Source organism: Heteronotia binoei, chromosome 14, assembly GCF_032191835.1.
Source record: "Heteronotia binoei isolate CCM8104 ecotype False Entrance Well chromosome 14, APGP_CSIRO_Hbin_v1, whole genome shotgun sequence".
In the NCBI taxonomy this organism is placed as follows: domain Eukaryota; kingdom Metazoa; phylum Chordata; class Lepidosauria; order Squamata; family Gekkonidae; genus Heteronotia; species Heteronotia binoei.
This window is the reverse complement of record NC_083236.1, coordinates 23,119,613-23,143,515: the sequence shown is the minus strand read 5'-3', so window position 1 is coordinate 23,143,515 and position 23,903 is coordinate 23,119,613. Positions and strand designations below refer to the sequence as shown.

Below are 23,903 nucleotides of genomic sequence, written 5' to 3'. Positions count from 1 at the left end.
GGAGAGTTTTACAGATACCGTGGACTGCCAAAAAGATAAATGAGTCGGTTCTAAATGAAATCAAACCTGAGCTCTCCTTAGAATCTAATTGAGGCTATTGTACTTTGGTCCCATGACGGGAAGACAAGAGTCCCTGGGAAAGGCAATCATGCTAGGAAAAGTTGAAAGCAGCAGGGAAAGAAGAACATAAAATGGATCGACTCAGGAAGCCGCAGCCCTCATTTTGCAAGACCTGAGCAATGTTGGTAACAATTGAATGTTTTGGTGCTCATTAATTCATAAAAAGGTAATCCCCTGTGCAAGCACCAAGTCATTACCGACCCATGGGATGATCTCACATCATGACATTTTCTTGGCATACTTTTTTATGGGGTGGTCTGCCATTGCCTTCCTCGGTCATCTACATGTTACCCCCAGCAAGCTGGGTACTCATTTTACTGGCCTCGGAAGGGTGGAAGGCTGAGTCAACCTTGAGCTGGCTACCTGAACCCAGCTTTCGCTGGGATCAAAATCAGGTCGTGAGCAGAGCTTGGACTGCAGTACTGCAGCTTACCCCTCTGTGCCACATTAATTCATAGGTCACAATAAATTGGGAGCACCCTGATTGGATTAGCACACAAGTACACACAATTTTAAAATAAATTTTCTTTCAGTTAGGCGGAGATGGTATAGTTTCCCAAATCAACTGCAATTTTTCTTTTGTAATTTCTAGTCCCAGAGATCTATACCAACTGTTCACATAACTCAAATTGCTACATTCCTCCTCTATTAAGAGAGGATATATTTCTGCCAAAATGCCTCCAACCTTTGGATTGCTTTGAGAGTGTTAACAAGCATACGGATAAGAGTGCTGTGGCAGAAACTGGCTACTGGGACTTCTAAGAGGCATTTGACAAAGAACTTCTCTGAAGTGCCTCTCCTGCATAAGCTTAGCAGTTATAGGATCAGCATGCAAGTCCTCTTATGAAATGGTAACTGGTTCATCAAGAAATTGTGAGCAGGACTAAATGGACAGCTTGCCCAATAGACAGCAGCAGGATCCACCAAGGGTCTGTCATTTTTTTCACAAATGACTCAGGGTGAGCAGTGAACTGGTGACTGAGTTTGTGGATAGTAAGAGATTATTTCAGATGGTGAATATCAAAGAGGATTGTGATGAACTGGTGCATTTTCAGAGAGTCCCTGAGTCCACAACAAAACAGCAACCAAGGGATTCTTATAGTTTATGCCATCTGGAATAATCTACCATCCATCTGACCCCTTGACAACCAGTCTTTCCCCACACTGCTCCTGGTTGTCAGGAGGAAGAAGTTATTTGTTCCAATACCTAGAGTGGAGCCCAGCTGCAGCAGTGCACAGGTGGAACAAGGGCAGTGCAGCCAGCAGCCCCAAAGCAAGTTCCAAAAACTTGGAGGAGAGAGCGAGACAGAAGCCGGGCCTAGCCGCCCCGGGAACCAGACAGCCAGCCAGCCAACCCACCCACCCCACTGCCACTATATCCACTGCCTCATAAGCAGCAGCACCAGCAGGGGTCGAATTCTAGCAGGAGCTCCTTTGCCTGTTAGGCCACACACCCCTGATGTAGCCAATCCTCCAAGAGCTTACAAAAAAGAGCCTTGTAAGCTCTTGGAGGATTGGCTACATCAGGGGTGCGTGGCCTAATATGCAAAGGAGCTCCTGCTAGAATTCCACCCCTGAGCACCGCCGTCTCTTGCTCTGCCCTGTCATGGCCGAGATGAAGGATGCACATGAGGAGCATGGCTCAACAACTGACAATGTAGATGATTCTAACCATGACCCCCATTTTGAGCCCATAGTTTTCCTTCCTGAGCAAGAAATCAAAACTCAAAATCAAGATGAGGAAGAACTCTCTAAGATGCATGAAAAACTGTTCTGGGTTGCATCAGAAAATGATCTTCCAGAATGGAAAGAGCAAGGCACTGGTGATGCAAAACTCCTCAAGCACAAAGAGAAGGGGACCCTTCGCCTCTTGATGGGGAGAGATAAAACCTTGAAAATCTGTGCAAATCATTACATTACACCTTTGATGCAGGGCTGGATTAACAATTAGGTCAAGTAGGCACTGGCCTATGGGCCCCCACACCTTTAAGGGCCCTGGGCCAGCTTCCCCCCATTTCCCCCCTGCTTGCAGCATTCCCAGGCTGCATGCGCAGCCAGTAATAGAGCCACTCTTTGTCCAACTTGCCTGGTGCGACTGCTGCTGGCGTCGCCAAGTTTGCCTCTCCCCCGCAACTTTGTCAAAGGGGCTTTTGAGAAGGTGCCTGCAGGCTGAGGCTGCAGTGGGGGCCATGGGTGGTGGTAGGGGCACTCCAACTCCAAGATAATTTGTGAAGGCCGCCCCCCCCCCCCCCAAGATTTTGACTGCCTTGGGGACTCCACAGGGTTTAATCCGGCCCTGCTTTGATGGAGCTGAAGCCAAGTGCTGGGAGTGGCAGGGCATGAGTGTGGAACAGAGTTGGCAAGTCCAATTCAAGAAATATCTGGGGACTTTGGAGGTGGAGCCAGAAGACTTTGGGGGTGGAGTCAGGAGACTTTGGGGGTGGAGCCGAGAGCAAGGGTGTGACAAGCATAATTGAACTCTAAAGGGAGTTCTGGCCATCAAAGTTAAAGGGACCGCACACCTTTTTAAATGCCTTCCTTCCATAGGAAATAATGAAGGATAGGGGCATCTTCTTTGGGGGCTCATAGAATTGGACCCACTGGTCCAATCTTTTTGAAACCTGGGGGGTATTTTGGGGAGAGGCTCTGGATGCTATGCTGCAATTTTGGTGCATCTACCTCAAAAAACAGCTCCTCTAGTGGATCAATTCTCCATTATACTCATGGATCAATTCTCCATTATTTCCTTTGAGAATAAGTCTCCATAGGGAATAATGGAGTTCCCAGCAGACATTTCCCTCCCCTCTCCTTCCCCCCCCTTTCTGATGACCCTGAAGTGGGGGGAGGGCCTCCAAACCAGGGGATCTCCTGCCCCCACCTTGGGATTGGCAACCCTAGTGTGGAATACACATGCTGACCTTGCAGAGGAGAGCCCCAAGCCAGAACTTCTGGCAATTCAGTTTTTAAATGCAAAACATGCACAGAAATTCAAGGCAAAATTGGAAGAATGTAGGAATGAAGTTAATAAGAGGTTAAAGAAAGCAGGAGAAGACAAAGACGATAGCGCTGATAAAGTTGCTGAGAAATTAGAAGAACTTTCTGTAAAGGAAGAGAGCAAAGAATCTGAGAAGAAAGAAGTGAAGGAGGAAACTGAAGAAAAGCAATACATCATCTTGGACCATGTATTTTTTTCTTTTTCTTACCTTTTTAGTTTTTAAAGGGGACTTTATAAAGTATACAAGAGCCCCGTGGTGCAGAGTGGTAAAGCTGCAGTACTGCAGTCGGAGCACGACCTGAGTTTGATTCCAGCGGAAGCTGGTTCAGGTAGCCGGCTCAAGGCTGACTCAGCTTTCCATCCTTCCGAGGTCAGTAAAATGAGTACCCAGCTTGCTGGGGGGAAAGTGTAATGACCGGTAAAGGCAATGGCAAGCCACACCGTAAAAAGGTCTGCCACGAAAACGTTGTGAAAGCAACGTCACCCCAGAGCCGGAAAACGACTTGCACAGGGGACCTTTCCTTTCCTTTTCCTTATAAAGTATACAGTGAGTATTCCAACATTCGAAGTTTTTTTCTAAGCTTTTGACTTTTTGAGGAGATCTTCAGAAAAATCCATTCCTCCAGTCATGAAAATGTACTGTTCTAAACTTTCTTTTCCATAGTGGAAAGATTTATTTATAGTCATCCAAGAGAGTGAATAAAGCTTTGAAAAATGGTTATTAAGGGACATGACTGAGTTTTTCTAGATGCTTCAGTTGTGCGACTGCAGTTCTTACACTTTGTGTTTCTGTTTTTGAGTGCATATCTTTAGATGAAATGTGGTATAATTGATTCTTACCAATAAGAAAGGTGCAAGGAATAAAGATGTTTCTTTTATGTTGTGTCCGAAAGCTGTAATGACTGAAACAAAATACTTTTAATGCTGAGATCCCGCCCCCCCTTGCCATTAAAATCTGGAGTGGCCAGATACTGTATGTAAATCTTTCATTCTCTGCTTGAAATAAATGTATTTTATTTTGAGGTGTGCTTATTTAATTTGTTCCTGTTCTTTTCAAAATCATAGCGCATACTGTTAGTGACACAGGATTGGCTGTGTGATGTGTGACTCTTAACCTTCAGATGTCCATGGACAGAATATCTCTGGAACTTTCTTATTAGTACAGGGGAAATACCTCAACCATTCTTCCCTTTAAAAGGCTCTTGCCAGTGTATTTGGTATCAGTGCATTTGGAGGTTAAAGGGTCTTCTGTCTCTTCAGATACACCCTTGTGAAAGCCACCATAAGCAGATTCTTATATTTGTCAAAGGGAGAGGTGATGCTCACCAAACTAATTTCAAAAATAATACCTATTTGTTGTACTCCTGACCTCCAAGGCTTTTTTTGAGCCGGATTGCACAAGAACTCAGGGCTTGGTGTCAGGGGTGTGACCAAATATGCAAATTTGCACCCATTGCAAAATAATGGTGATATCAGGGGGTGTGGTCTAATATGCAAATGAGTTCCTGCTGGGGGTTTTCTACAAAAAACCCCTGCTGACTTCAGTGACCCTCACAGTGCTGGATTGTAACACTACAGGAGCCACTCAACTGGGTTTCCTCTGGGACTATTTTCACTTCCCTGTTGACTCTTGGTTTTGTGAGTGTGTGCGCGCATGTGTATAAGTCACACATGTTAAATAATGCCATTTCAATCCAGTGACTGTTTGCAAGTGGATTTTGCCATTTCGCACAGTAAAACCCAGTTGCAAAATGCATTGAAAGTGGATTGAAAGTGTGTTATTTACTGTGTGTGAAAGTGCTCCAATACATGCACATGCACGCAGAGTACATGCAGAGGACTAGTCCATTCAGTTTGCATTCTGCAACCATTGATTCATTTGCACAGCATTTAGTATAGGCCTTGGCAAATGTTCTTTGGCTTGAGGAGATAGCCACAATTTAGCAGCTGGACTCATTTTAATTTCAGCACTCAAGGTTTTGTATTTTAATGACCACATTTTTCTAATTATTGCTACTACCAAGCCTAATCCTTAGCCTCTTCACAGTTTCTTATGACGCAACTCTACCAGCAAAACTAAATATAGGAGTAACACTGGTTGTCATCACCTCAACACAAAGCTTTTCTCTAGTCCTAACCTAACTTCTCCCCAATTTCTCGTGACTTTATGCACACACATTTTCATGTCATACAACAAAACATATTCTTATGTGAAATGAGCTTTGTATTTTGTACAAACGGAAGATTGCCAAGAAAGCCTGCAATAAAATCATTGCTGAAAACACTAGGAGCTGCAGTAAAATTCCTTAGCACCATGGCAACCGAGTGCTTGGGATTTTGTCAAACCCTGGCTCACTACAAAATGTTCCCCAGCATATTCATGTATATGAGGCAGCTACAGAACTCTCCAAGTGCAACTTTCTCTCCAACAAGTAGTTTTGCTTGTTCTGTTACTCTAATGGACTCCTGCTCTTTGAGTGGTTTCACACAGGAGATTTGGCCTGACCTACCCTCATCTCCCATTCGGATTAAAAGCACACAATCACAACAGTGCCGGATTAAACCCTATGAAGGCCTCTAGGTGGTCAAAATCTCAGGGGGCCCCTCACAAATTATCTCAGAGTTGAAGCACCCACCCCAGCATGCAGGCACCTTCTCAAAAGTCCCTTTGACAAAGTTGTGGGGGAGAAGCAGAGAGAGGCAAACTTGGTGATGACACTGGCAGCAGCTGCACCAGGCAAGTCTGTGAGCAAGAACCCCCCTATTTTCATATATGTATCTGTACGTCATGATGATAATAATAATAATAATAATAATAATAATAATAATAATAATAATAATAATAATAATAATAATAATAATAATAATAGACTTTTATTTATATCCCGCCCTCCCCACCGAGGCAGGCTCAGGGCGGCTCACAAGACATGATCACCAGTTTGGTTGCCAGAGTGCCCAGGGTTTCAGCTCACACGCATCTGCTTTAAGAAATGGACTTTGCCCACTATTTTCTGAGATACTTATATGGATGTTGAAAGCCTCAGCTTTACAGCAACAATCTACATCTCTGGATGTGTGGTAGCCACAAGTACAGATGAGCTTCCAGCTGCTCCGTGTGTGCACAGCCTCGGTCGTTGCAATGGAAGAAGCCGCTGCCATGAGCTGTCTGGTAAATCACCTTCCAACATGTTTCCATGAACCAAAGGCTAACACCACTAGGAACCATCTTGTTTTCTGGACTCCATTACAGTAAAAGCAAGAGGCTCACATACCCAACAGATGTCTCAAACATCTGCATAAAATAATCAAGCTTATTTTAGGCGTGGATCCTGCCAGACTGCCCCAGCTTTTGTCAAATGGAACTCTAGACATAGAATGGTGCCAGCAGAAGAGGAAGAAGAGGAAGAACAGCTTCAGCCGGCGCTAGAGCTATTGTGTAGATCGGGTGTCACTTTAGGCAGCAATTTGACTCTCTATTGTCACTCTAGATAAATTTATAAGCCATGTTTTAATCCCCTCCGCCCATGCCTTGTCCAAACTGTCATTCTGGAGCCTCCCCTTTCTCTGAGGTAATGTACCATGTGGTACAGCATCATGCCCCATCTGGCCTCATGTCATAAGTCCCTGGACCTCCTACCCCCTAAGGGTTCAAGGTAGCCCTTATAATCTCTGGCCCAACATCCCACATGTGTGCATCTGACAATACCCCTATCCTGTTGTTTAGATACGCCCCCGATACCTGATGAGTTGAGGGTCCTTTCCCCCCCGCCATCTCCCTCATTTGTTGCCATTGGAGCCTTCCTCGAAGACTACGATTGGTAATTATCACCCTGTTTGTCCATCTGTGTGTTATCTCTGTATATTTCTCTCTATTTTTATTAGGTCTGTTTGTGTGTTGTATGTATCCATCACCTTGTGTGTGTGTTCTATAGTTTCTATAATAAAAACATAATTATTTTACTCAATTGGTGTCCTTGGTCAATTTAGTAAGACTTTCTGGAAGTAGAATCCTGTATACATAGATTCTAGATCCTTTTTGAGCCATAGTTGCCCACCTATTAATTCCCCAACCTCTTTTGAGGGCAATTTAGCTTACAAATCAGGCAAAGAGTGGCTCAGTTGCTGGCTGCACTGCAGGCTGGGAGGACTGCAAGCAGGTGGGGAAAGGTGGCCTGGGGCCCCTAAAGACATGGGGGCCCATAGGATGGTGCCTACTTGGCCTATTTGTTCTTCATCATCATCATCATCATCATCATCATCATCATCATCATCATCATCATCATCATCATCATCACCATCATCATTATCATCATCATCATCATCATCATCATCATCAGTCTTTATTGGCAAAAAAGAAATCAGTTATACAGAATAAAAGGATTACCAAGTTATACAGAATAAAAATTACCCATAAAATACAAAAAGTACAGTTAAAATTTAGAAACAACATTATCAATTAAAACTATGGCTACAAAACCCTTTGGCGTATCATGGTGGCCAGAAAAATGAACTTGGCTACTATTTCAGTGTCTTTTGGGGAGTAACCACACAGGAGCCTATTTGTTAATTTGTCCCCAACATCTGCCCTCAGAGATGTTCTCATTCTGTCTCCAGATGCCTTTTATCCACATTAAAAATCTACCTGGATTTTCCCGGTAGTATCCTGCTGAATTGCATGTAGGTCGCATAATCAGCTGCTGTCTGAATGACCGGGTGAGACTCATAAGTGGAAGAGCTGAGTGATTGCACCAAGCCATTTCTGGCATGGTTGGGTTCCCCCCGCACCAACCCCTCTCCAAGGTGCACTTCTCTGCTTGAGCGCAAACACAGGGGGCTTTTTTTTTAAAAAAAAACCCAACCCTTTCCTCAGCGGCTTGGTGTCTGAGCTGCACCAGCAGCAGACCTTTCTTTGTAGGAAAAAGCCCAGCAGGAACTCATTGGCATATTAGGCCACACCCCCTGATGGCACCATTGTTCCACAGAGGGCTTTTTTGTAGAAAAAGCCCAGCAGGAACTCATCTGTATATTAGGCCACACCCCCTGACTCCAAGCCAGATGGAACTGCGTTCCTGTGCACTCGTGCTCAAAAAAAGCCCTGACTAGCAGTCTGAATGCACAGCCACTGATGGCTGCCGGGATCCTACTGCTTCAACGGCGGCTGTCTGATCCCTGACTGAATAGGGTTTTTTCACCTCAAGATATTATTGCTTCAATTTTCCAGTGTGATAGCACCCTCTGAGATCAAGATGGGTAGCCGTGTTAGTCTGTCTCTAGCAGTAGAAAAGAACAAGAGTCCAGTATCACCCTCAAGACTAACAACATTTGTGGCAGGGTACGAGCTTCTATGAGTCACAGCTTACTTCTCTGTCATGATGTAAGCCTTCTGTTCCGCGTTTTCAAACACTAAATTTTCATAGCCTCACTGTAGTATATGGGATGTACTACATTTCAGCTTGACGGGAAATATCAGTTATTTTGGAAGACTCCTCTCAGCCCACATTTTGGGAGGAGATATATAAATATCTTGCTTTCAGAATTTTTTATAGTTAATCAGGCTGATTACATGTGTATTAAGTTTCAGCTTTATAGGTCATGTGGTTTCATTTTCCCACAAGTCAGCTCGTGAGAGCCAAACGACTTTGTCTGTGTGCTCACTGAAGATAGCGCCACGAGACTACAGCATTTGCTTACTATTTCTGTGACATTTACCTGCAGTTCTTAACCCTTAAATCCAATGACCAGATGGTTTTCAGCACCACAGGCCTAGTTATATGCATGGCATGCCCATGATTTTATACTTGCAGGTATCTTTTTCCCTTTAACGGGGCCCAGAATGTCAAAGCCGTGCTAGAAACCCTTAATCAGAGAAGAACCAATCCAAAAGCATTAATAACCATATTACAACATTCCTAGTTGTACAAGACTTTAGAGCTATTCTGTTTCCACTTTTTTCTAAATCCTGAAATGAGTTCAAGCAAATAAGGCAGTTTGAATGCTGGTGTTCCAGCTGTCTTCTATTAGTCTAATAATAAATTGAAAGCAAAAAACAAAAACAAAAACACTCTCTTTACAAGTGGCAAAAAACCTCTGAAAACTGAGCGTTGAACAGCACATCGGCCCATAAAGTAAATTAGGTTTGGCAACCTCCAAGATCGGCCTGGAGGTCTCTTGGAATGACAGCTGATCTCCAGACTACGGAGATCGGTTCCCCTGGCTGCTTTGGAGGGGAGCTCTATGCTCTGGCATTATGCCCCATTGAGAGCCAGCTTAATGTAGCGGTTAAGAGTGGTGGACTCTAATCTGGAGAACTGAGTTTGATTCCCTACTCCTCCACACGAAGCCAGCTGGGTGACCTTGGGCCAGTCACATTTCTCTCAGAATTATCTCAGCTTCCCCCATCTCACAGGGTGTCAGTTATGGGGAGAGGAAGGGAAGGAGATTATAAGCCACTCTGAGTGAAGGGCAGGGTATAATCCAACTCTTCTTCTTCTTCTTCCTCTTCTTCCATCCCCTATCCAACCTCACCCTCTCCAAAGCTCTACCCCCAAATCTTCATGAATGTCCCATCCCAGAGCTGGTAACCCAAGGTGGGTAGGTGGGCAGCATGACAAGAGGGGGCAGAGCAGTGAGATGTGGGTGGTGGGGAGGTCAGTGTGGGGAAAGAGGGGGAAGCAAGAAGATAAGGGGAGGTAGGTGAGCAACCCCTCCCACCTGCCCTTGTGATTGGACCTGAGAAATGGGGTGGGCAGAAATAACCTTACATGATACATCAACCTCACTTCCAGGTGAAAACACCATAGAGTTTGGGGCAATTCCAGAACGTTGCCTGACACACAGTTGCTGCTTAGCATTGCCATGTTATACTATATCATTTCTGGCCCTTGCTTCACCTTGCTTCACTGTGGAAGTTGAGAACTTTTTGCCCGCCCCAGAACCACTAATTTTGGAAGGGGTATTGAAAGACCTGAGTCAGATTGAGGTGACAAAAGTGGAGGTCCTACAACTGATAGACAAATTAAAAACTAATAAGTCACCGGGTCCGGATGGCATACATCCGAGAGTTCTGAAAGAACTCAAAGTTGAACTTGTGGATCTTCTGAAAAAAATCTGTAATCTTTCATTGAAATCTGCCTCCATTCCTGAGGACTGGAAGGTAGCAAATGTCACCCCCATCTTTAAAAAGGGTTCCAGAGGAGATCCGAGAAATTACAGGCCAGTCAGTCTGACTTCAATACCGGGAAAGTTGGTAGAAACCATTATCAAGGACAGAATGAGTAGGCACATTGACGAACAGAAGTTATTGAGGAATACTCAGCATGGGTTCTGTAAGGGAAGATCTTGCCTCACTAACCTGTTACATTTCTTTGAGGGGGTGAACAAACATGTGGACAAAGGAGACCCAATAGATGTTGTTTACCTTGACTTCCAGAAAGCTTTTGATAAAGTTCCTCATCAAAGGCTCCTTAGAAAGCTTGAGAGTCATGGAGTAAAAGGACAGGTCCTCTTGTGGATCAAAAACTGGCTGAGTAATAGGAAGCAGAGAGTGAGTATAAATGGACAGTCTTCGCAGTGGAGGACGGTAAGCAGTGGGAAATGAAGGGAAATGAAAACAAATCAGCCAGTATCATAATGCCCCTGTATAAATCGATGGTGCGGTCTCATTTGGAGTACTGTGTGCCGTTCTGGTCACCGCACCTCAAAAAGGATATTATAGCATTGGAGAAAGTCCAGAAAAGGGCAACTAGAATGATTAAAGGGCTGGAACACTTTCCCTATGAAGAAAGGTTGAAACGCTTGGGACTCTTTCGCTTGGAGAAACGTCGACTGCGGGGTGACATGATAGAGGTTTACAAGATAATGCATGGGATGGAGAAAGTAGAGAAAGAGGTACTTTTCTCCCTTTCTCACAATACAAGAATTCGTGGGCATTCGATGAAATTGCTGAGCAGACAGGTTAAAATGGATAAAAGGAAGTACTTCTTCACCCAAAGGGTGATTAACATGTGGAATTCACTGCCACAGGAGGTGGTGGCGGCCACAAGCATGGCCACCTTCAAGAGGGGTTTAGATAAAAATATGGAGCAGAGGTCCATCAGTGGCTATTAGCCACAGTGTGTGTGGCTAATATATATAATTTTTTTGGCCACTGTGTGACAGAGTGTTGGACTGGATGGGCCATTGGCCTGATCCAACATGGCTTCTCTTATGTTCTTATGTTCACCTCAAAATCTCCCACAGGTGTCAAGTGACAGCTTAACAACCCTAGGAATAATCAGGGCTGGATCTAGGGAGGGCTGGAGGGGGCACTTGCCCCAGGCACTGCCAGAAGGGGGGCACCAAATTGGGTATGGAGACCATTCTGTTCTATGGACTCATAAGGTAGAATGGACCCACAAGGGGGCATCATTTTTTGTTTGTTCTTCCTCCCCTCAAAATACATGTAGATCCAGTCTAGGGCTGTCAAGCTCCTGGATGGGGTGGGGGTTCTCCTGCTCTGGAGGTCTCCAACCTGCTGGCCCGCATTGGGTCAGTGGGGGGATCCCCTTCTAACATCACCAGCACAATGACGTCACTCACAAGTGACATCATCGCGCCAGCGACGTCATGTGCTGGCCACTCTAGGCTCAAGTCTATATGCTTGGAGCTCTCACCTGCACAGGTGAAGAACTCCCACTGTATTTGTCACATTGTGCTCTTTGGATTTTGTGCATTAAGCCCAGGGTTGGGCCATACTCCAGATCAAAGACTTCCACCTCCACTGTAAGCTGTCCAAAGAAGATAACATCATTCAAAATCAATCTATCCACCTACATTTCATGGGGGCTCATGATTTTTGTTCTAATGATGATTACAGAGAGCACTGTCCTAACAGGCCTTTGAAGATAACCCCTCATTCTACATTCAGGCTATTCCTACACTGAGACAAATTCAATACGCCTGTGGTAGAACCAGTAAAGTCAGACACATGATCATTTTGCTTCTTCTCAGCCTGAAGTCCTATGTCAAAAAGTTAACACTCAGATCAAAATTAATTCCAAGTCCATTAATTTGCTTGGGGGGGTGGGGGTGGCGGTGGATTAGATCAAACAATCCAAACCCTGAATCAAGTCATAGAGGCAGACTCCATGTCATAGGTCAACTATTTTAGTAAAGTGGTCCCCTTTTCTGGAATACTTTTCATGTGGGAATTTTTTTTCAAATGTGCATAGTATACTAGACTGGCATTAATTAGTGCAGATTTTGTATTGCTGGTACTTTTGGTTTATTTGGTTATTTATTGGTGGCTAGTTGACCTTGGCTTTGATCATAATTTTGACTGTGGTTCTGATTGTAAATCTGATTTTTGAAATAAACTCTTTATTTTTAAAAAAAAATCATAGCGTTAGAAGGGACCTTCTGAGACATCTAAGTCAACCCCCTGTACAACGGAGGAAATTCACAAATAGCCCCCCACACACACAACCAGTAACCCCTGCCCTACATTACATAGTTCCACTGTATCCCTTGTATGTTTCCCAGCTGTATGGTACAGCTTGCTGTCAAGGTGTTCCTGCCTCATGGCGACCTAATGAATTCATGAACATCCCATCATTAACAGCCCCACTCAGGGTCCATTGATCCTCTTTTATAGTTCAGTCCTAAGCGAGTTACACCTTTCTAAGCTCTTTGACTACAATGTGTAACTCTGCTTAGGATGACACCAATACTAATTTTCTGCCTTTCTAGGTTTCAACTGGAAGTTTTCCAGAAAATTCAGGTCCCTCCTGAGTGAATTGTGGCATTTTTAACTCACTGTTATCAGGAGGTAATTGCAGTGTTTGTCTTTGTGTGTGTTATGTGCTATCAAGTTGCTTCCAACTTATGGAAGCCTGCACCAAGGCCTGAGAGATCTCCATTCCTACTTCTATCTGATGGAAGGAGTTTTAACTCTCAAAAGCTTACACTGTAGAAATTACACTGTGGGTCGAAGAGTAGGATTTGTTGATTATTCTCTTCTACCTGAAATTGTCCATAGTTCTAGATTCTTAGAGCATTTTTTTGCAGTCCAGTCACAGCGGTTTTCAAGGCAAGAGGTGTTCAGAGGTGATTTGCCGCTACCAGCCTGTGTAGCGGCCCTGGTATTCCTTGGAGATCTCCCATTCAAATACTTGCCAGGGCCAACTCTGCTTAGCTTCTGAGATCTACCAAGATTGGGCTAGCTTGGACTATCCAGGCCAGTGTTTCTTTGGAGCATTCAGCCACCTCAAAAGTGCACTTAAGGCTCAAGGTACAGCACAGCTGTCTGTAAAATGGTATCACAGAACACCAGTATTTACATCGACCCTTATATTATATTTCCCTGTATAAATAAAGCTTTATTTATTTACTTTGAATTTATATCCTGCCCTCTCCGCAAATGGACTCAGGGAGGTTAACAACAACAGGAAATTTGCGTATTAATATTAATTGTGTATTAAAATCGCTAAAACAATACAAAACATAAAACTAAAAAACGTAAAGATATCATTATGGTGTTATTCATAACTTCTTATGGCAGTCCACAGCTTCTTCAGTGGATCAATTCAGCCTCTATTAATTTCTTAAGCTGGTCTATTTGTCAGTGGTCTCAGTTATTAGGGTGACAGCATTCTCCCATTCAGATGTCATAGGCTAATCAAAATAATTCTGTTTTACAGGCACTGTAGAATTGGGAAAGATCCTGAAGGGCCTGTATGGCCTCTGGGAGGGTGTTCCAGAATACTGGTGCTGCCACCGAGAAGGCTCTGGCCCTTGCAGAGCTCAGTCTGGTCTCCCTAGGTCCGGGGATGGAAAGAAGATGTTGCCTTCCTGAATGCCGTGCTCTCTGGGGAACATGTGAGGAAAGGTGGTCCCATAGATAGGCAGGTCATCAATTGTCTGCTGGCTTTGCCTATGCTGAAGAGTTTTGACATAAGGGTCCATCAAGTCTTCAGTTCCAGTGCTCATAGTGGGACGGTGCAATCCACTTCTTGAATATCTGGATTCAATGTTGGGGCCATTTCATGTATGATTCCTTCTACTTCTGGGGTGGCAGGATGGCTCTAGCAGTCCATTTCCCACTTAGAGCTCCCATCACACACGAGGCAGATTTTATATGCAGAAACAAATCTGCTCACTTCATGTTTGAAATGAGCAGAGAGCAGGGGACTTGGTCCAGGTTGTATAGCTATTGCATGCTCGGTGTGAGAGGAACTTTTGTTTGGAGAGATTTCCATGCCAGAACTGGGATTAACTTTTCAGCGGCAAATCTCTGGATGTGGAGCAGGAGATGATGTTTGACAGGAATTAAGTGGTCCTGAGATGGCACATTAATTATTTGAGATGACTAGACTATAAGCTTGTTATCAATAATTACCCACGGTGATCTGTATCGCTGCTGAAAACCACTGGGTCCAAGGGAGGATGAAAGGTCTCTTTGGAGGGAGGAAAGGTAGAACCACACGCTTCTACATGACAAACAAGTCTGGACTTCCAACCACCCCAACTTCATCATCTTGCTGTACATGGCAGGTTATTGCATCATCATTGCCTGACAAAGTCCTTAGTGTTTGTTAAGAGATACCAGCTACTCCCCCACCTGCGGCATATAACAGGCAGCTGAGAGACAGTTGAAAAAGTTGAGGTTAGGAGCCCCAAAAGAGAATGAGCTGATGTAAAGAAATGTTGGTTGATTAATCATTTGTCTTTTAAATATATCTGTGAATTAATACAATCTGTCTATGGTTGTGTTAATATCTATCATATGAATACAATGAAGAAAGCTAACAGGAAGAAAATGGATTCATTCAAAATGTGGTTGTTGGAGGAGAGTTTTATGGATACTGTAGACAACAAAAAAGGCAAATAAGTTTATTCTAGACCAAGGGTGGCCTAACTTGCTTAACATAAGAGCCACACACAAATAAGATCAGATGTTTGAGAGAAGGAAGGAAGGAAGGAAAATAGATGGGAGGTAGGGAAAGATAGAATGAAAGCAGCTTTAAGTGCATTCTCCAAGTCACCAGCTGGTTTGTCTTGGAGAAGTGATTTAAAGAGACAAATGCCTTCTCCAAGCCAGCCAACAGGGCAGTGGGGGCTTCAAGAGCCACACACTATGCGTGAAAGAGCCACATGTGGCTCCTGAGCCTCATTTTGGCCACCCCTGTTCTAGACCAATCAAACCTAAACTCTCCCTAGAACTAAATTAAACTGAGGCTAATGTTCTTTAGTAACATTATGAGAAGACAAGAGTCACTGGAAGTGATCATAATACTAGGAAAAGTTGAAAGTAGCAGGAAGAGAGGAAGACCCAACATGAGATGAATGGACTCCATGAAGGAAGCCACAAGGACTCTTAGTTTGCAAGAACTGAGCAAGGCTGTTAACAATACGATGTTTTGGAGGTCATTAATTCATAGGGTCTCCCTAAGTTGGAAGTGCCTTGACAGCCCTTAATGCACCTCAAGTAGGTGCCTTATTGGCAGGATGTTGAAGAAAATGTGGGAGCTTACAGTTTAAGAAACAAAAAACTACCACTCGTCATAAAATGGGCATTTAGTACATTGTGTTTCATTTCTTACAGTAGATACCTTAGAGCCAAAAGAATCATTAAAATAAATGTGTTTTCCCTTAACTTACAGCCCCATACATTAGAACAGGCAATCCACTGGCTGCAGTATTCTTGAGTAATTTAATTTCATTTCCTTTATTTATAGTCTGTCTTTCTCACTGGGTCATCTGTCATCTGGATAGCAGGTATACAGCTGGTATGGGGATTTCAAGGCAACTTCTCTAACGTAACACACCCCAGTGTCTTTAGGGTATGTTATCAAATTACTATTTCCTTATAATGCCTCATATAAGGGAAATAATTTTCTCCCTGGACTGATGAGTCCACTACAGCTATAACAAATGAGTAAGGTTTATAACCTAATGGTTATACACATGTAAAAAGCAAAGAGATGCATTGGGTTGTGCACTTACAGCTCAAGTACAGCTCATTATGAATGACTTCAGTGAACGAGCGACCTTAGTGGAATGTTCTCAAAAGATCATGGTGCAGCATGGCATTAAAGATGGGGGCAGAGCTTATTCCAGGCTGGGCTGGACTCTGGGTAGGGTTACCAACTCTGGGTTGGAAGTTACTGGAGATTTGGGGAGCAGAACCTGGGGAGGCGAAGAACCTTAGCTGGGTCTAATGCCATAAAGCCAACTCTCCAGTGCTGCCATTTTATCCAGGGTAACTGATTTCTCTCGTCTAGGGTTGCCAGGTCTGTGTAGGAAAATACCTGGATACATTGGGGATGGATCTGGGAAAGGGTGGGGTTTGGGGAGGGGAGGGGCCTCAGCATCCTACAATGCCATAGAGTCCAACCTTCAAAGCAGCCATTTCCTCCAGGGGACTGATCAAAGCCACTAAGTAATACACCGTCTTTCAGTTTGCAAAAATATATTACAAGGATTGTGTCTCTCTCTCTCTCTCTCGGCTTGACTTCGTGAACGAAGATTTAAGAAAGGTGCAGTAGTCCACATCTGCTGCAGGCTCGCTGGTGGCTGACAAGACCAATGCGGGACAGGCAGGTCCGGCCACAGTGGCTGTAGGGAAAAGTCTGATTTGGGGTTGGTGCTGTAGCAGTACGATTCTTCCTCAATCTCCTTTTGTACACAAGGATTGTGTACAACACACAATAAACAATACAATATTGATAGAGGCCAGTGGTGCTCAGCCCTTTTAAAGTAACAGAAACCCCAAGGGGGCCAACTCCCTCCCAAATGAATAGATATAAGTCCAAACTTGGAAATAGTCCAACTGAAATTCACAAGGTGGGTGCTCCTAAGGAACGTAGCTTCAACACAGCCACTTTCTTAAAAAGACGTCTCGCTAGATTTTGATGACGTTTCAATTCCTTCTTCAGTTTTAACAGTTCAGTTGTTTAGGAACCCCGTTCTACATTCTCTAATCACAGCATTAAGCTTCTCATTTTCAGTGTGAACATTGGGCTCTTTCCCCTGGGGAGCTGATCTTTGCCAAGTGGAGATCAGTTGTAAAAGCAGGAGATCTCCAGGCCCCATCAGGAGGCTGGCAACCCTACTGTAGACTGGAGATCAGTTGTCATCTTGGGAAGCCTCCAGGTTGCATCTGGAGATTGGCAACTCTAGCTCAGAAAGCAATGTAACATTTCAAGAAGGGACCCGGGCATTCCCACCTGGGATGCTTACCATATGCCCTGGGGTCTTTCTTGTAACAAAGAGTATCATAATTCTGATCACCAAAACAGTTGTGGCCTTGGAGAAGGCACCACAAAGTCCTTGTCCATCTTGGAGTCATTTATAGGTCATGCCAGGCCTCTCCAACCCTGGAAGCAACAGAAACTATCAGTAGTGGTGTGGCTGCCCATATCTTGGAGCACCTTGACCTCAATCTACTAAATTGCTCAATCTACCCTGGAATATTGGTGTAGAACCCTTTCCTTGTTCACAGACCTTTTCTGAGTACAGCCAACCGGGCTGCCAACTTTTAAATTAGTCCTTCTAGCTGAGAACCAGTTTGGCATGGTGGTTAAGAGCGCAGACTCTAATCTGGAGAACGGGGTTGGATTCCCCACTCTTCCACATGCAGCCAGCCAAGGGTGACCTTGGATCAGCCACAGTTCTTGCAGAGCTGTTCTCTTAAGAGCAATTCTTGAAAGAGCTCTCTCAGCCTCACCTATCTCACAGGGTGTCTGTTGTGGGGAGAGGAAGTGAAAGGAGATTGTAAGCCACTCTGAGACTCCAAGTGAAGGGCAGGATATCAATCCAATCTCTTCTCCTTCTAGCTTCCCCTCTGTTTGATGGTAGCAATATACCAAGTGATGTTGTTACATACCTCAGAGCTCCATGACAAACCTTCAACTGCCTATTTCCATGCATTAAGCCTTTGTGATGTATTTTTTCCAGGCCTGCTGGCAACCCTAATGGCTATGTCTATTGGTACATGGAGTCCAGCACCAGGTGAGAGCTGGCCAAGAAGACTTCAAGAGATGGGTCTAGCTCCTTTTCTCAATGATGATTGTTTTTTGAACTGTGAGACCGATTTCGCACTAGGCTTGTTCCGGGCAGAGAGCCCTTTTGCTCCCAGCACTTCTCTCCGTTTTCGCAGAAGCTGCCCCGGAGCTGCGATTTGGTGTGCCGCTTTTCTGCAGCAAGCAAGATCCTCTTACAAGGGGTTCCTGCTTGTTGCGTGAGAATGGCATGCCAACTCACAGTTCCGGGGCAACTTGTGCAAAAACGGAGAGAAGCGCCGGGAGCAAAAGGGCTCTCCACTTGGAACAAGCCCTAGTGAGTTTAGTCATGTCAGAGGACTGAAAAATCAATCTCTAAGCAAAAAGCAGTGGAATCCTAAAACTGTTTTCCTGAGAGTAAGCGCTATTGAATAGGTCCAAGTTGTAGATCTGGCTGGGACTGCTCTAAGGAAGCAAGCCTTAGCAAGTCTGCTTAGAAGTAAGTCTCATTTTATTCAATGGGGCTTGCTCCCAGGAAAGTGTTCTAAGGACTGTAGCCTCTCAATGAAATCCTGCAGAGTTAGATCCTTCTAAATCCATTGAAGTGCGTGAGCTCAGAAGGGGGTGGATGTAACTGCTTAGGATGCCACTGTCAGTGTGCTAATTTAGATTTGTAGTTAGGGATTTCTGATCTTTAAGGCTCAGAGTGCAAATTATAACACATATATAAAATAAAAAAAGAATGCAGTAGGCCATAAAATAGCATGGCAGAGGGATTAAAATTCAAACACTTCCTCCTCTTTCTCCTCCTCCACACATGGCTAATCAAATAATACAACTTTGCATTGTTTCCAAATAGCGTGCTCCTAAGGATGTTTACTCAGAAGTAAATTCTATTAAATATGTATGGGATTATAGCCTGTGACTTATCTTTCTGTAAACAAGTTGTCTTTTGTTCTAGAATGCTGGGGAAGTTCCCAGCTAACTGATGGCGTAAAGCCTCTAAACTTCAGTTTATGGGCATTGGGTATTTAAGATCCTGAGTTCTAATCCCACAAAGGTTAAAAATTTAAAAAAGAGGGAAAGAAAACACCACATAGCCCCAATACTTTTTAAAAAAGCTCTAAAGTTCTTTGCTTCATTTGATGCTAACTTTAGGTGGTGCTGCAAAAGAGATGTGTGAGTTGGTCACTTCAGGAACTTTGGGGACGGATCATAAGTGTGAGAAAGTTCACATATTCAGCAACCGACAACTGGAATGGAAGGCAATCGTCAATCCATCCTGTGCCAATAATGACACTTTTTTTTTATAGAGAACCATATGTCAGTCTCACACTTCAGGGGTTCTATGATAGAGCGGATGTATTTTCAGGTGTCCCTACACTTGTTGTCGAAACCAGGAGGAGTTAACACAGGACGAGCAAAGTCCAATTTTCTGTTATGCCTGAACAATTCACCTTTGATTAGCTATAAGTTGGATTTCCTTTTCTTATTACGCTAAGAAATGGAAAATGGAAAAGGAGGAAGGGAGTTTGATTACACTAAACAGTCCTGTGTTCATTCTGTGGTTTCTCTATTGTCTAGTACCATGAAGTAATGCCTGCATCAAGGAAGTTTGGTTAGCAGGTCAGGCAATAGTCCCAGCCAAGCGGAAACCTAAGACGCTTATGGCAAATTTCAATGGAATCGTTTGAGAACTATTTGGAGAATGTCCATTGCAATTAGTTCCTCAAGTTCTCAAGTGTAGATCCAGCACTTCTTTCACGCTTTCCCTGCTAGTGTTTGTTCAGGGACTAACCTCGGCATCTACATTTCGCTTCCCTCTTTCCAAAGAACACCCTCTGGCTGCATGTTATGGGTTTCCAAGTCACTATTTTCCAAGATGGAACAATGGCCATTGTTTGCATGACTGCATTTCCTTCCTTTGGACCAGAGGGGGGGAAAAAGAATATTGTCTGCAAAACAACTGGGCTGCTTGCCACTGAGATGGGTGAGGTCTGTCTGGAGAATCTGTCTATTGCAAGGAAAAGTTCCTTTGGAAGGGGAAGGGATCTGCACACAGATCCACATGGCACTCTCCTGCAGATCAGAGAATTGGGCCTCCTATGGTCAGTGAATCGCCATCCCTCAATTACAAAGGAGAATGTCAAGGGGTGTTCCTGGAGAAACCATTAGGGTGTGCCCAGGTTTGCTCTCTGCCTTTAATGACCCAGACATCTAAGCCAGAAGCCCTCATAGTTGTGTTCCAAAATTGCAAACCATTCCCTTTACATATCATTCATACCCCTTCTTTCTCCTCAGTAGAGACCCAAAGTGGCTTACAACAGTCTCCCCTTCTCCATTCTGTCCTCACCAAAATTTCTTAAGGTAGGTTAGGCTAAGTGTGTGACACCAGCTCACAGTCACCCAACACGCTTCCATGGCAGAATGGCGGGGGGAAGGGTTTGTAGCTGAGCCTCCCAGAACCTAGCTGATGCATTAACCACTGCACCATGCCTGTTCACTTTGCTTTCTATTGAGCTTAATCATAAAGTCTGTTCTTGTCTGTGTATCCCCATTCTGGGTTCTAGACTTGGGTTACACAAAAGTGTAATGGGACCTTGGGAAAGGGTTTGCTAGAGGATGAATGAAAGGACAAAATTAGGGCGAGCAGATCTCTTCCATTCTTCTCTGTTATTATTCCAAACTTTTGTTTTGTGTTCATTCCTCCTTAACATTGCTTTATCTGGGAGAATTTCTAAGGGTAAGTCCAGAACTGGAGGGTATGCAATTTGCTGCAGTGCTTACAACCTTCCCTAGAACTCCATCTTCCCTTTCTTCTAAACCATCAACGTGTATGGTACAGAAAAAGGGCTTCTGGAGGTGATGGTTCAAATGAATCCCAGAAGATTCTTTTTTCGCGTGTGGCACCTGTTTTAGAAATGCATTCTTACACATCTGTGCATTAGTAACACACCACATAGAAAGAGCCTTCTGACAATCATGTGTGCGATCGCATCAAGACGGCTTTTATTTGCAGTGTTGCATCAATCTGGGCAGGTGGTAACATAGAGGAGGGGGACAGCCATGAATTCTCCAGTTCAGATTGGCTGATGATCCCGGGCAACAAAAGAGCTAGACTTTTGTGAAGGAGAAGAATAGTGTGAGGAGAAGAAGACTGGGAACATTCAGTGTCGCAGGAACGAAGGGGTGCAGCTCTTTCTGGGGAAGAAATCCAAGCAGAGGCAAATAGTCTGTAAGCCATCCGTCTTGATGCTGCACAATGGCCTTTCTTCTGCATGCCTGTTAGGACATCTTATCACCACCTTGCCATTAACTGGGTAAAAGAAAGAGCGCTCTGTCATGTAACTTAAAACCCAAAGTGCTAAAGGGTGTCTCATCGCTGTTCATTAGGGATGAGAGGATGAGAGAGGAAAAGAGACGGAATGATCGGAAGACTGCTGAACCCCTGCCATCTCTCACAAAAGAGCGTCTCTGTTTCGTGCCAGAGGAATCTGAAGGGTTTTACCAGCTTGGCACCAAACGATAGATAGAGATAGACGTGTCCTCTTTGTTGATTGATTCCTTTATTTATTTATTTTATGGACAGCCTGACAATGAAGAAAAGTCCCCACGATGGTTTATGCAGCAAAATAGAATCAATAAATTCAAGAAAATCACTGTTCCCCATAGTGTCCACAGGAGATTTCCACTGCTCCCTGCACCACCATAATTCATTAATCCAACTCAGAGCCCCTCTGGGAAAGGCAGGTTTTCAAATCCATCCTGGAGACCTTCAGGGAAACAGCCACACTCAGCTTCTGAGGGAAGGAGATCCACTGTTGGGGGCCAGCCGCTGAGAACACCTTTTCCTGTATTCCTACTGGCTGAACTTCCACCAAATATTTCCACTACCCTTTGCTTGACTCCAGTGAGAGGGCAGCAGAGGGCTTGGCAATGATTCCAGAACCCCATCTTGGACTCAGTGCTGGATTAAACCCTCTGAAGGCCCTTAGACAGTCAAAATCTCGGGGGCCCCTTGCAAATTATCTCAGAGTTGGAGCGCCCACCCCACTGCCCATGGCCTCGCTGCAGCCTGCAGGCACCTTCTCGAAAGCCCCTCTGACAAAGCTGCAGGGGAGAGGCAGAGAGAGGCAAACTTGGCGACGACACCAGCAGCAACCTCACCAGGCAAATCTGGCAAAGAGTGACTCAATTGCTGGCTGCACGTGCAGGCTGGGAGGGCTGCAAGCAGGAGGGAAATGGGGCAGGGGAAGCCAGCCCTGGCCCCCTAAAAGCATGGGGGCCCATAGGCCAGTGCCTACTTGGTCTAATTGTTAATCCAGCCCTGTTTGGACTTTTGTCCAGGGCCCCAGAATAACTAAGACTACCCTGCCAAGAAATTATTGTTACTTGGCATTGTTCATATTTGATATTGGGTAGATCTGATGAATGAGCCTGAGTGCTCATGAGTGAGATGCACCCCTCCAAATGCTGTGGTTGGCAACTCTGGGTGAGAGAGTACCTGAAGATTTTGGGAAGTGGAGCCCGGGTGGGGAGGCTGGGGTCTGGGGAGGGCAGGGGCCTCAGCATGGTACAATGCCATTGAGCCCACCCTCCAAAGCAGCCATATTTTTCAGAGGAGCTGGTCTCTATGCCGAGATCCCTTGCCATTTGCCATATCTGTTTAATGTAGTCTGCCTGTAAGGAGAATGGGGGGCTGGCCTGCTTGCTTTTGCTGTGCTTTCACTTTGTAACTCATAGCAGTAACACTTTCTGCCTTGCAGACTGGTACGTCAAAATCACTTTATCTGTTTGCAAAGACAGCACCGCTGCCCACTGTCTGTTATGCGAGAGAAACTGGTGGGAAACAATTCGTATTATTTGTGTGGGCTTTTTGCATTATAATTTAGATGGGCTGCTTAATGGCCCTAGATAAGGTATATAAGACTGGGCACCTCACAAGTGATCCAGTTATTTTAGATATTTGAGAAACAGTCCCTTTGTTCTTCTGGACATAAAACTTGTTCCCCTTTATCATTTGGTATCTTCCCAGATCAGGGCCGGATCTGGGGGGGTGCAGAGAAGGGTGCTAGCCCCAGGCGCCAATGGAGGGGGGGCCAAATTGGGTATGGAGTCCATTGTATTCTATGGGACCATAAGATAGAATGGCCCATAAGGGGGAGCCATTTTTTAATTTTGCCCCCCCTCAAAAAACATGTAGATCTGGTCCTGTCTCAGATAATGGGCTGCCTGCTGCCTACCTTTCCCAGATTACTTCATCCCAGTTACGCCGTTCCTTTATGTTAGCAAGACTCAATGTTCTACCCTCAGCAGTACCGCCTGGGAGGTTTGCCAACATTCCTTTTCAGGATAGAGTCTGCCCATGTAATAGAAGGCACCTTGAAAAGGTCGCCCATGTCTTACTTCACTGTGATTTTTATGGGGAGGTGAGGGACTGTATAATCAAACCTATTCTGTCTAATTTTTATGGATTACTTGAGGCGAAGTTATTTTCTTTTCTACTATCTGACCGATGTTCCCATATCACAAACCTAGTTGCAAAGTAGCTTTTGGCTGCCATAACAATCAGGGAGCAAAAGCCTAGCTCCCCTTCTTTCCGTTTGACTGGATTTTATAGCTGAAACTCCATGTAAATTTGCTATGCTGTACTTTTTATTTCTATGCTAATAAAGGTATTTGGATTGGAGTGGAAGTGATCCAGTGAACAGTATGCTACTGTTCTATCGGCCAATAAAGACTACTTTCTGAATACACTGGAAGCCTGCTTTAATTGAAGATAGTTCCAGAGCTGACACTCTGTCCTCTAG

The 23,903-nt window shown here is 44.5% G+C and overlaps 1 pseudogene; it reads left to right on the top strand.

Annotated features, from left to right (window-relative positions):
• Positions 1 to 1,707: 1,707 nt before the first annotated feature.
• The window catches only part of LOC132582271 (ran-specific GTPase-activating protein-like), a 129,834-nt pseudogene continuing 107,638 nt past the window's right edge, over positions 1,708 to 23,903 (top strand).